We start from the raw sequence: 12,495 nt of genomic DNA, 5'->3' as shown, positions 1-12,495 counted from the left end.
TATTGACATATGGAGATTTTATATAGTTCCTACAGAGATCTTTACAGTTATCTGTAAAACTTATTTTTTGGAAATTTCTTCGGGAGAACGTGGGAGGTTTATTCCATGGTTGAATCAAGTACAAATAAAGATTACATACATGGCAAGATACATTAGGCAATTTCAAGTATTTAGGTATCTAAGTAAGGCTAGTGCTTTGCACTGGGTCTGCAGAACTGCTTTAAAGGAAAAAGGGATCCTCTTGACATCTTCCCCTGTAATATCTTAAAAGATGTCTTAATTGTTTTGATACTGCCATTGGTAAAAATGAAATGTAAAGATAGAATGCAGTGTTTGACGCGGAGAGTGGGAGAAACCCTGCAAGCCAAAAATCAAAGCTGAAGCAGATGCCATCCTTTCCAGGCCGGCTGAATTTAACACTCATTGCTATGTACTTAGGGAGGTTATTTTGTTAAAGACTCACACAAGTCTACCATACTGCCAAGCAAAATAATAATCATTCAGTTGTCCAAAAAGATAAAAATACAATATTAGAGGCATAAAAGCATGTTGCTGCTGTTGCGGTTCTATAACTCATACCATTTGCTGGTCAGTTGCTATGCAAACACGTTTTTGTGTGGTATTTTAAAGTCTGAATTCAATGTCATCTTTTGAACCTAAGTATTGATGATCAACATCTAATGTGTCTAAGTGTGTGCTTAGATGTATATGGTTAGCAAACAATTTCATTACTTTATTTCAACCCAGGATTTAAACGTGGGGCTTGATTTCTTTTCCTAAGTGAGCAGAGGATCTAAACTATATAGAGCTGTGCAAATTCCCCTGCCTCAGGTCACTGGTACCCTATGCAGTCCCTAAAAGGTCTTGGGAATGTGGTGAAACCTGAGAGTGACCTGAGAGTCAGGTTTGTAATGGCCAAATTTCATCTTGTTTTATCATGCGCTATTAATTATGGCTTAATAAGCACAGCCTTTCCTTAATGTGATACAGGATTTTAAAACCTTATGCAATTAAATGGGCATACAACTATCAGCGGATATTACAGTTTAGAAGAATAGTATTTATTAACTTGTAAAAATTACAGTGATTACAATCCAAGTGAACGTTGGAGAAAACATGGAAGGCTCTAGGTCTGCCTCAGGCTCAGTGTGACGAGGTCCTGTGTGCTGGCTGTCAGAGAACTGGACCTCACTAACTTAAAGCAAATTCGTTTTCCAAAGTAATCTGCCTGAGAAGTTAAAAAAACAAAAAAAAAGAAAAAAAAAAAAAAAAAAGCCAGTGCTGTGGTCTTCCTCTTCACAAGGTGGAACTAGCAGAAATAGCAGGTGGACGTTACATTATTTGGAGAAATGGAGCAGACATCTGTAATAATGTTGTTAGGTGAATACAGCACATGATAGCACTAAACCCAGGACAATTCATCTGTTCTCTAATGTCCTGCATATTCTTGGACATGTGGGTCTCTGGTCACCTCCCAGTACTACAGAAATAACCGTCTAATGAAAGAGGTAGGCTTTAAATGTCATTAGGCATAATAGAAAGGTCATAATTACAACAGAATGCTGTGTGGTCATGCAGGATGTCAAAGTCTGAGGTGGTTTGGCTGTAGCATTTATGTAGCCTCCAGGGACCATTATTCTTTAGGAATATTCAAATTCATTACACTGTTAGCATCAACTAAGCTTCTCTGTCACCTTAGGGGTGGGGTGTACCTTGCAGGTGAGTTACCTTGAAGACTGAGAAGTGTGTGCAATTTTTTTATGAGAGTTTGGGGTGTGAATCTACAGTCAATGGCTTCTTTGTTCTTCTGACCACATATCTTATTCTGTGATGGGTTAAACTTTGATTTCTGACACAGCGGGCTACCGTGTTGTTGAGGTGGAAACAGAAATTTCATCTTCCCTGGCAGTGAAAGCAGGCAGTGCAATTCACTGAACAGAAGGAGCAATAGTAGGTTTTTGTCATACCAAGGCTGTGAGAGGGCTTCATTTGTCTTGGGAAGGCATTATGTTCAGAAAGAGTGGCTGTGCAGCGTACCCTGCCACTTTCAAAGTCTGTATCAGTATAGAAGGGGGAAACTGCAGGTAATATTGACAAAAATAGGTGTATTTTTGGTCACTGGAATTATGTTAATTCCTTATAGGTACCAAAAGGAGTGCTAATGGACCATCACAATAATAACATGAAGAATTTGTTCTGAAAGACAAGGTGTAAAGTACTGTTAAAATTATAACCAAATAAGTACACAGGAAGAACATTTATTCCAATACCTTAGGTACTCTGTTCACTTACAAGGTGACTTAACCTGCCTTCCCAGGATACAATTTTTTGTCCAAATGCTTGTGTAGTAGTTAAAGTATCAATCAAAAATTGTTGTAATTTGTGGTTCCAGCACAATCTAAAATTACAGGGCTTGATTCATTACATGTATGTATCTAAAGACACAGCTCTTGCAGCTGTGTCAAGCTAACATCTGCTTTTTGACCTTTATTGACCTTTCTGTGTCAGGGAGTTCCCTTTATAACCTTCTTCCATTTTGCTGCCTGCCCACTGCACTCCTTTTCTGAAGGACTAAGAGATGTAGTATTAAATGCCTCTCAAAAGCCATGGATAAACAGAATAGAAGTGATACAATAGAGGTGGATTTTCACCATCTTTAGATAAAGGAGGAGAGACTTGCAAGTGTGTACTTTGGGTTTTTTAATTTGTCAATACAGGGTCTACTCTGTTTAAAGAAAATTATCAGAACCTTGATCAGTAAGATTTATACACCGTGTCAGTGGGAGGTTTGATTTAATGATCTCAGAAGGTCCTTTCTGGAGATGTTTCAGTGATATCTGACAATCTGCTCTAAAAATGACCAAATGAGTGTCTTTACTATCAACATAGTACACTTGTAGGTTTCTGAAATATGCAGAAGGACTAAGTATATTCTAGACCAGGAGGATTTATCAATAACTCTTGAGAAAAAAATACTACTGATAGATAGCGCTAGGCATTTTTAGGCAACAGTCCTACCAAATGTTGGGTTCATTGGAGAAGTTTAAACATAGCTTCTTTTCCCATAAATAGTTTTAAATGTCACATTTAATTTTTGTCATTATTGTCTCTTAACCTTCATTATTGTTTTTTAACCTTATATTGATAGCAAAAAATGGGAATGCAAATTACCAACTTGACAACTCATTAAAAATAAAAAAATAAAAAGCCAAAAACAAACAAACAAACAAAAAAACCCCAAAACAACCCAAACCAGAAATTTCAGGACTTCATTCTGTCTCTTTTGTGAAACAATTTCTCGTTGGAAAAAAGTCATTTGTACAGAAAAGCCAATTGTTATTGGAACAGAAAGCTCAAAGGCATTTCAGATACAAACCATAGATGGTGTCTATGCATGTATGCTTGCAAGAAGATTATTTGCAATAGGTGATTAATAGACAAGATAGTTTATAATCAGAATGTCACAGGTTATAATTTTTTTCAGAATTGCTTAGCACTATCCATGTTCAAATCAGCCTACGTTACAATGTGGGAAGCTACAGGTCAGCTTCATTTTGGTCTTCCTGGTACGCATGAAAGAGAACATTATGGGTGGGAGCAGTCACATGAATTTGCCAGGGATAAAGCATGCCTGGTCAACTCGATTGCTTTCTGTGGAAAAACAACTGGATTTATGGACGAGGGGAGAGCAGAGATATCATTTGTGTTGATGCTTGATTGTGTGTGATTGCTTGATTGTTGTGTGATTGCTTGAGCTAAATACTTCTCAAAGTCTCTTCCAACCTGAGTTTTCCTGATGTCTTGTGAAGAGCTTGGAGTTTCTCATACCACAGGATGGCAGAATGAGAAGTTGCATGTCTACAAAAGTTAACAATTTAATTTTAATCTTAACCAAAATTCCTGGCTTTTTAAAACTTCTTGGCTTTTCTACACCCATGTATATATTACACATAAGATACCAAAACTGGCTCCTTGAATTAATTCAGAGCATGCTTCTATCTAAAAATTAGAATAACAATTGTGATAGAGATTGTATACTAAACTCTTCAATACAAACCTTTAATTTAAAATCGGCTTTCTTTCACTTCTTTTCAGGTTATGAAAATCTAGAGTTACCTGGTTTCCTCAGGTGGTGTTTTGTTTGTTTAGGGAGAAATTACATGAGCACTCCCAAAACACCCAGGCTATGGAAAGAAATCTATGTTGACTTATTCTGAAATTGAATTAACTACAATATACAGATGATATACAGGGACACAAAAATTATGATTCTTCAGCATTCTGTTTGACTACTGATGATATAAAGGTGCATTATTAAGTGATAATTGTTTTATTATGGTGTTTACAAGGAGACAAATGGTTTGTGAATCGATGCACATAGAGACCACAAAACACATTGCTTATTGATCCACAATCTCTGTGTCAAAGTTTGCTGCTCAGAAGAGAAAACAAAAACAATGTACTCCAGGGTGTATTCATAAGGATAATAATTTTGAAAGCATGGAGTCCGGATTTACATTCTAAATTGGCTCAACTCTGAAATATTCTTTGCTCTCTAAAATGTGGAACGGAAGCACGCATACTGAGCCATGAAAAGCAATTTACAGCATACCTTTCTCTGCCATTGGCTTTGATCAGCCACCAGGTTTTGGGTGTTCAGTAAATTCATTTCTGTTTCCTTGTTTCCTTAGGTTGTGTGTCAGAAGTATACTTTGTCATTTTTATAATATGTTAAAGTTAAAAATGTTTTGCTAAAAAGATCTGCCTTTCTGGAGATTGCAGACCTTTAAAAGTTGGGGAAGTGAGATTAGCAGAGGGGTACATTTCCACTCTTTCAAATGGTGCAATATTAAAGAGCATAAAACTTTTGGCCTACATAAACACTGAGAACTAGATCAGCCCTTCAGTCTCATACACGCAACTTCCACTGATTTCAAGAGTATTGCACAGGATATTCTACCAATGTAATCTATTGCTGGGTTTCTGATTTTGCAGATCAATGTCTTTAAGAATTCATATCCACAGACAAGTCACTGAAGCTTAATCAATCACTGTTCATCTGCTGATCAGAAAAAACCTCATTTACAAAGTACTGCAATTTAGCTTCTGTGTTGGAAACCCTTAGAAAAAAGCTTCAGCAATGACAGTTTGACTTGCAACTAAGATTAAAATAGGCGACACAGATACTGAGCTTAAGCAGGGCGATGTAGTGAATCACCTTAACTCAGCAAAATGTTTGAGTCTTCATCACTTAATAACACAGTAAAAAAAAATCCCAAATTCTTCTTTCCAAAGTCATATTACATTCTACGTTGAAGAAAAAGTTTGTGTAAAACTAAGCCACCTGAAAAAGGAAAAGAGTTGAATGATGTTTTGTACCTGAGCACATTTGGTAGAATAGAAATATTTTTATTCAAGGCTAAGGAGCAGTTGTGTTCCTTTGATGTCTACGTTTTTTCTTTCATAAGAATCACTCACACATTTGAGGGCCTTCGCAATGTTTGCTTGTGTTCAACAGCTTGATCATTTGTATGTGTGGTGTAGGAACTATTACAAAAAAATATGGATCTATTGAAATGTCTTAATCTATTTAGAGATGTTTTTAATCTAAGCGCAATTCCAAGGAATGCATTAGCAGATGAGGTAATTCTAAATTAACAGTTAAGAAAAAATACAATCTTTTAGCAACTAAATGATCAATATATTGGTTTTGATTGTAAATAAGTACAAGGTGGGGCTTTATAAAATGCAGATAATCTCACAAATGTGTAATGTATTCTGTACCCAAAACAGGCAGGATTTGAATGGCATGATCATGTACTGATCAGCATCTGTGAACTCATTGCGATCAGCAGGAATTTTAGGAAGCTTAAATAGACAATATAAAACTGTAAACTTCAGTATGAGATGATAACTTGAGTTTTTGCATCCTGACACGTGCATAAAGTCCAAAGGGATGAATAATTTTACTCTGGAGTCTATTAATTATTCATGTGCATAAGCATTTTCAGGATTGAACCTTTGTTTTCATTCTTGTAGTGGTATTTTTGGAGTTTTGGTTTGGTTTTGGGGGGGTTTGTTTTCTTATATGTATCAGTCAAACCTAGTCGGATAATTCCAACTTTTTGCTTCCTAGTGACAAAAATCAAATGTTAAGTATTACTTTGTTTCAGTTTATTTTACTTTAGCATATTTATTTTTGTTTTATTTAAAGCTATATAAGCAATGCTACAAGAATACTGAAGACTCTTTGATAAGTTGAGACCAATTTGCAGAAAAAATAACCCAATTAGGGAAATAGTCTAAGAATTCTAAGTTTTAGCTCATAAATACAGTCTTCCACTACCTGATCTTAGGAAAATTACTGTTCTCATAGAACAGAGGGAGTAATAGTGAATTGTATTGGGCTGAGAGCTATGAGATTAAAAATGTTTTCTTAAAAAAGGAGAAAAAATAAAAAGAAAATATCTCCAATGTTACATCCTTTGCAAGAGTAGTCACTGTTGGATTTTCTCTGGTCTGTTGTATAGCTATTTCAAATCTAATACTCCCTCCATAACATAACACACGGTCAGCCTGGCTTTTCCTCTTCCCCTTTCAATTTCAGAAGTGTTGGAAGTCTTGACTGTTTCTGCTAATAGAACAAATTCTTGTCTCCACTGCTTTTTTGACTCCACCTGCAATGATGATTTAGCACCTCTGTCTTAGAAGACAATATCTTAAACAAGGCCTGAGCATTTATCTAAACACCTTTTTGTTTGTTTTTAGAAAGAGGACTGACCTTGGTGTATTCTCAGTTGTTTTCCTAAATCCAAACTTACGTTCTTCAGTCTAGCAGATACTTGCACCATATCTTTATATTAGCTTCATTTTTTTAGCATCACTGTTCCTGAAAGTCCCTAATTTGTCCATTCTATGACCGAGGGAGACTGAACTTTTCCTCCACAACAGCATCCACAATGATCTGTCCTGAATCTCTTCCTCACTGAAAATCTGATTAACCTTTTAACAAACCACACATTGTAAACAGGTCACTACTGTGCTGCCTCAGACCGCCCTTTTCCTCACCAGTCCACACATTCAGTTCCAGTGGAGAACAGCTCTTAGACCCGTGTTAGCTTTCAGTACTTTGTACAAGGATCACAGATGCAGCTCTTTGAAACTATGCTTGCAGACGGGAAGGCCCATTTTGATATCCAAGGGAGGAGTGTGTGTTGAAAGCTGACTGCTGCTTGCTGAGAAGGAATGTTTGAGGGAACATATATCTGTACAGTTTGTTTGTAATCACAGGTGTATCTCAGATTTGCAGTCGAAGGTATTGGACCAAGGTGAGTCACAAGGTGTCAACTAATATAATCTTTTTATTCAATTGCAAAATGACAGAATGGTTGAGGTTGGTAGGCGCATCTGGAGATCACGTAGTCTAATCCTCCTGCTTAAAGCAGGGTCGAATAGGGCAGGTTGTTTAGGGCAGTGTCCAAATGGGTGTTGAATATCTCCAAGAACGGAAAATTCACAGACTCTCTAGGCAGCATGTTCCAGTGTTCAATCACATCTGAGAAAAAAAGGCTTTTTCTGATGTTTAAACAGCATATTCTTGTATTTTGGTTTGTGCTTGCCATCTCTTGCTCTTTCACTAGATACCACTGACCTCCACCCGGCTTAGTCTTCACTGCTTGTGAATAAGGAATTGATAGTGAGAATAGAAAAGGTCTATTGATTATTTAGTATTAAAGTCAGCGAAAGGACAGTTTTTCAAGCTGATGAATAGGCAGAGGTCAACTACAGTAGTGAGAAATAGACATTGAAATGAATGGTGCAGGACTTTTCTGGCACCCAAGTTACCTGTATTCTGCATGGTAAGGATCAACTCAAGAGTGGAAAATAGATTTTTATTATGTGGTTATGTCCTTACTGAATTATTTGGCAAGATGTAAAGATGTGATTTACAAATTTCCATGACCCTGGGTCAATGGTTAGAAAGCCAATTCTTTTTCTTAAATAAAAGCCTTTGCTACTAGAATAACCAAAACCTTGTAAAAACTGTTTGTTATGCTGCTTTCTTCATTCACCTGTGGACTGTGTTCTCTGAAGCATAATCCTGCAGAAACATTTTTATCAGATTGTCGCCTGCCTTCCTTGAGACATGACCAAAATACCTCTGCTGCTCTGCTGTTCCATCAGTAGTACATCAATTGTATCCAGCTTTTGAAGCATTCTCTCATTGATCTTCCCTCCTTCAAGAACATGTGGAGAAGCTGCTAATAGCATCGTATCTCTAAAGGCTTCAGTTGACACCAGTTCTGATGTTTGTAAAGCGAATGACATGCAGTCATGGGTATAATATTTTAAAATCCCAGTAATTGTGTGACTTGCAGTATTCTCTATTCTCCCCTCTACAATAGACTTTTGTAATATTAATAAGAATCACAAGATCCTAAGATATGCTCAGTAGAGATATTTTGCTGAAACTTCATGCATAATACTATGCTTCTTAATTCTTTTCTCAAAATTAAAGATCCAATTAGGTAGGACTAAATTTTTGTGGAAAATGAATTACTGTCAGAGTTAATCAGGAAAAATCATTCAGCAGAATTATTCAATTCAGTTTCAAGTTTCCCCAACCCTGGGCACAAACTGAACATGAAAAAGTGAATAATGGCATCTTACCCGAATCTGTGTGGAAATAACTGTCTATAAATCAATTATGACCAGAATATCAAATCCCATTCTTTTGTTTACTACATGTTTTGGACTGATCACAACACACTTCTGAGTCCAACGTTGTCCCTGTTTCTAATTACCTTACCTCATGAAGTAATGGTAATAGCATTAAACTTGGAACGTTATCCCAGAATATCACATGGTATTCAGAAATGCATCCATTCAGAAATACATCCATTACATTAATACATTATTATTTATTTCTACATCATTAAGCATGATGTGGTTTTTATGTAGGTGTACAGGTCCATCAATAAGTAGTAATGACTTTTATCTCATTTGAGTGTATGCTTGGAAAGCTTTTGGGGTGCATTGGGGATTTTATGTCCGTGGTGAATTTATATTTTTAGCATGTTGTAAATTTAGAGGCAGAATTTTTGAGACCTGTCAATCAAAAATAACTTTTATGAAAGCTCTTGGGAAAACAGTCAAACATTTACAGTTTATAGCTAGGCTCAGTGACTAGTCTCACTTGACAAATCTTTGTGGTCATGTTTGGTATCCATTCCTTTCTCTCTCTTAGAGTTTTTGGTGGTATGTTTCACCTTTTAAAGTTTAATTTGCATTCTTAATAATTCTTAACATTTCATATCCTCTAAATGGCAAATCAGATCCACAGTGATGGAGATTTCTCCTCTAAGTCCATGTAGTATTCATTATGAAATCAGTCCAACTACGACTCAGTTTCTTCATGCATTTTTCTCAAAGATGCAGTGTTTTATGTCGTACTGGTTCAACTCAGCATGTTGTCTGAAATTGTTGTTGACTAAGGCATCATATACAGATGTAGCAAAGAACTGCCTATATAAACTGGATACTTTTAACACAGCAGTTTTACATTTCTCTTTTTTAAAATTCCCTGTATTCTCTTTCTCTTCAATGCCATGCTTGAAATTCTTTCTCTGCTCACCTCGTACAAAATCTGTAGCAAGTATTAATTACACTAAGCATAGTAATTATTGTTTTTCACTCAGGAATTCAAGCACCCCCTTTATAGTAACCTCCAAAAAAATGAAAATTTGAAATACGAAATTCTTGAGAACACTGAAGAACAGCACAGTATACTGTGTCTCGGTGTCTTAGATCAGACTCTACATCCTTTACTTTCTTTCAGAATACTGTGGGACTGCAAATATTTTTCCACATTAAATTTTGAATAATTTAAAAATTGCATATGCTCTGTAGGTGAAAATAGGAATAGCTGGGGTAACTCTGCGTATGGACTGGGAAGTGGAATAATATTGGATATTGAATGAGACAAAAACATTTCTCTATATAACTGTACCTACATACACACACACACACATATATATGTATTTTTTTTCTCCCAGCAGGTACATTTAATTTATGTTCCCATGAAGGTTTCTGTAACATACTCTTCCTTTATATCCAGACCTGCCTGTCTCTCTTGTATGCCTAGCAAGTTGTGAGCTGCATCGATTGCAGCAGGCTCTTTCCCAGAGAACTGCGCTGAGTTTCAGCAGCAGCAGAACACTCAGCAGTTTAGTACCATACCCTGTGACTAGGAAGGAGAGAGGGGGAGAAGCCATGGCTGAAACGCATTTACAAGGGCTCTTTTATCACTTCTATGGCAAAAATGCCAATTCAAGCCATTTTTTACCAGCTGGAAATCTGGCCTCTGATTATACTACTTGTCCAAATGCTTTTGCAAAATGGGTAATATTTCTGATTTTCTTTAAATTAAAATTTCCTTCCCCTGCAGTTTTTATTGTAAGCAGAATGCAGAATATGGTGTACTTGGAATAGTGCTATACACGAAAGCCCTTCCCATCCCCGCCACCCCCCCCCCCCCCAAATGTTTTATGCATGCTGATGCCTTGCACAAGGCAGAAACAAGTAACTTAATACAATAAATTTTACTGAGACACAGATACAGGTCTTTTCTGGGTTGTCTATAAAGTGAAAAATATGGAATGATTTGCTTCCCCTTTAAGGAGGTTATTAGCTTGCTTGTATCTACCAGAGGAATAGAGGTGCACACAGTCTCCCATTATTCACCGGGTTTTTAATCTTGATCCCTGGCTTCTGCGATAAGTTATTGCTGGGGACTGGAATTGCTTGGGGAGTGATGCAGGTGCCTGAGGGCCAGCAAGTGGCTCTGTTATGAGAACTGGCTCTAACGATTAATGGTAGGATGCAGTGCACTACTGCTGACTTCATTGGGAAATACAACATTGTTAATTTTATCATTATAAACTCACAGCACTGCAAGGGAATGTGTCTGCCTCCAGGATGGTGAATTTGATAAGAAGGCTTTTCTGATAAGGTATCTCGTACTCCCAGGGAAAAGCATTCATGTTTAATCAGGGAGTATTTAACTTGCAATCCAAATGTTACCAAGTAATATGTACAGGTCATTTTAAATTTGTGCTCTACAGTTCAGGTCATAACATTGTAAATGAGTTTGTATACATACTGAAGAAAGAATCAATATAGCACTGCTCTTTACAAAGACTGTCATAAGCCAGAGAAACTAAATATTTTTTCACTTGAAAGCGGGACAGACTTTTTAATGAATACTAATACTACAGACAGATAAATACACACACACACCCTGGGAACCACCTGTAAAGCACACAGTAACTTCTGCTCCTGCTGCTGTCAGTGTCTGTGATGTCAAAGCAAACCACCGGGGACATTAGGGATTGTATCCTTCCCCTACTGAATACATAAAACAGGTAATAGGACAAGTATGCAGTGTTGGGGTAAGGAAAGACTATAGTCCTTATTTAGGTATTTGTGGGATCAACACGTACACTGTCATCTTGCAGAGACGTTTGTGCTGGTTTTGGTTGGGGTAGAGTTAATTTTCTTCGTAGTAGCTTGTATGGTGCTGTGTTTTGGATTTGTGATTAAAACAGTGTTGATAACACACCCATGTGTTAGTTATTGCTGAATAGCACTTATACAGCATCAAGGCCTTTTCTGTTTCTTACACTGTTCCACCAGTAGGTAGGCTGGAGGTGGATCGGAAGGTGGGAGAACAGCTTACCCCAACTGACCAAAGGGACATTCCATAATATATGACACTGTGCTCAGCAATAAAAACCACAGGGAAGAAGGAGTCTCAGTAAATACCTAATTTATAACGAGGATTTTGTACAGTCCTGACTCAGCCTCACCGTAAGTGTTCTTACATCTTCACTGATCTTTACAGTACCTTCACCCCGGTTTACATCTGCACCTTTCCTTTCATGCCCTCATTTCTCACACCTCCCCCAGTACCTCGTACCCTCCTAGCTACCTTTTTGTTTCCTAAAGCTGTTGAATGATCAGTATTTTGTTCATTCTGCTTGTGTGTTACATGTCTTTCTCCTATGTATGGTGGTTTTTTTCTCTCTTCAAATTAAAATTTTTGAAGTTATGGTCTTTCTGCCTTTTTAAACAGTGCCTGGAACAGTTTGGCTGTTATTTAGTAGCTCCTTAGGTCATGCTAATACATATGATGAAGGCTTTATCAAATTTGTCAAATTTTCCATGGAAGGAATATTAACAGATATAAAGAAAATTTTGAAATAGTGAATAACTTTGTGTTTTCATGGAAGAGATCTAGTCTAGGAGTTATGACATAGAGAACAGCATTTGAAGGCAATAAAGCAATTTTTATGGAAAACCTAATGCGGTACTGTCACTTAGTAGGTCATTTTAAAACTAGACTTACTCGTCTTGAAACAGGAATAATTTTATAAAACTGAATGCAGAATGTCTTGCACCATGACTCATGTTCTTCAACTCTATGTACTGTGTTAA

This window comes from Strix uralensis, chromosome 16, assembly GCF_047716275.1.
Source record: "Strix uralensis isolate ZFMK-TIS-50842 chromosome 16, bStrUra1, whole genome shotgun sequence".
In the NCBI taxonomy this organism is placed as follows: Eukaryota; Metazoa; Chordata; class Aves; order Strigiformes; family Strigidae; genus Strix; species Strix uralensis.
This window is presented reverse-complemented; position numbering follows the sequence as displayed.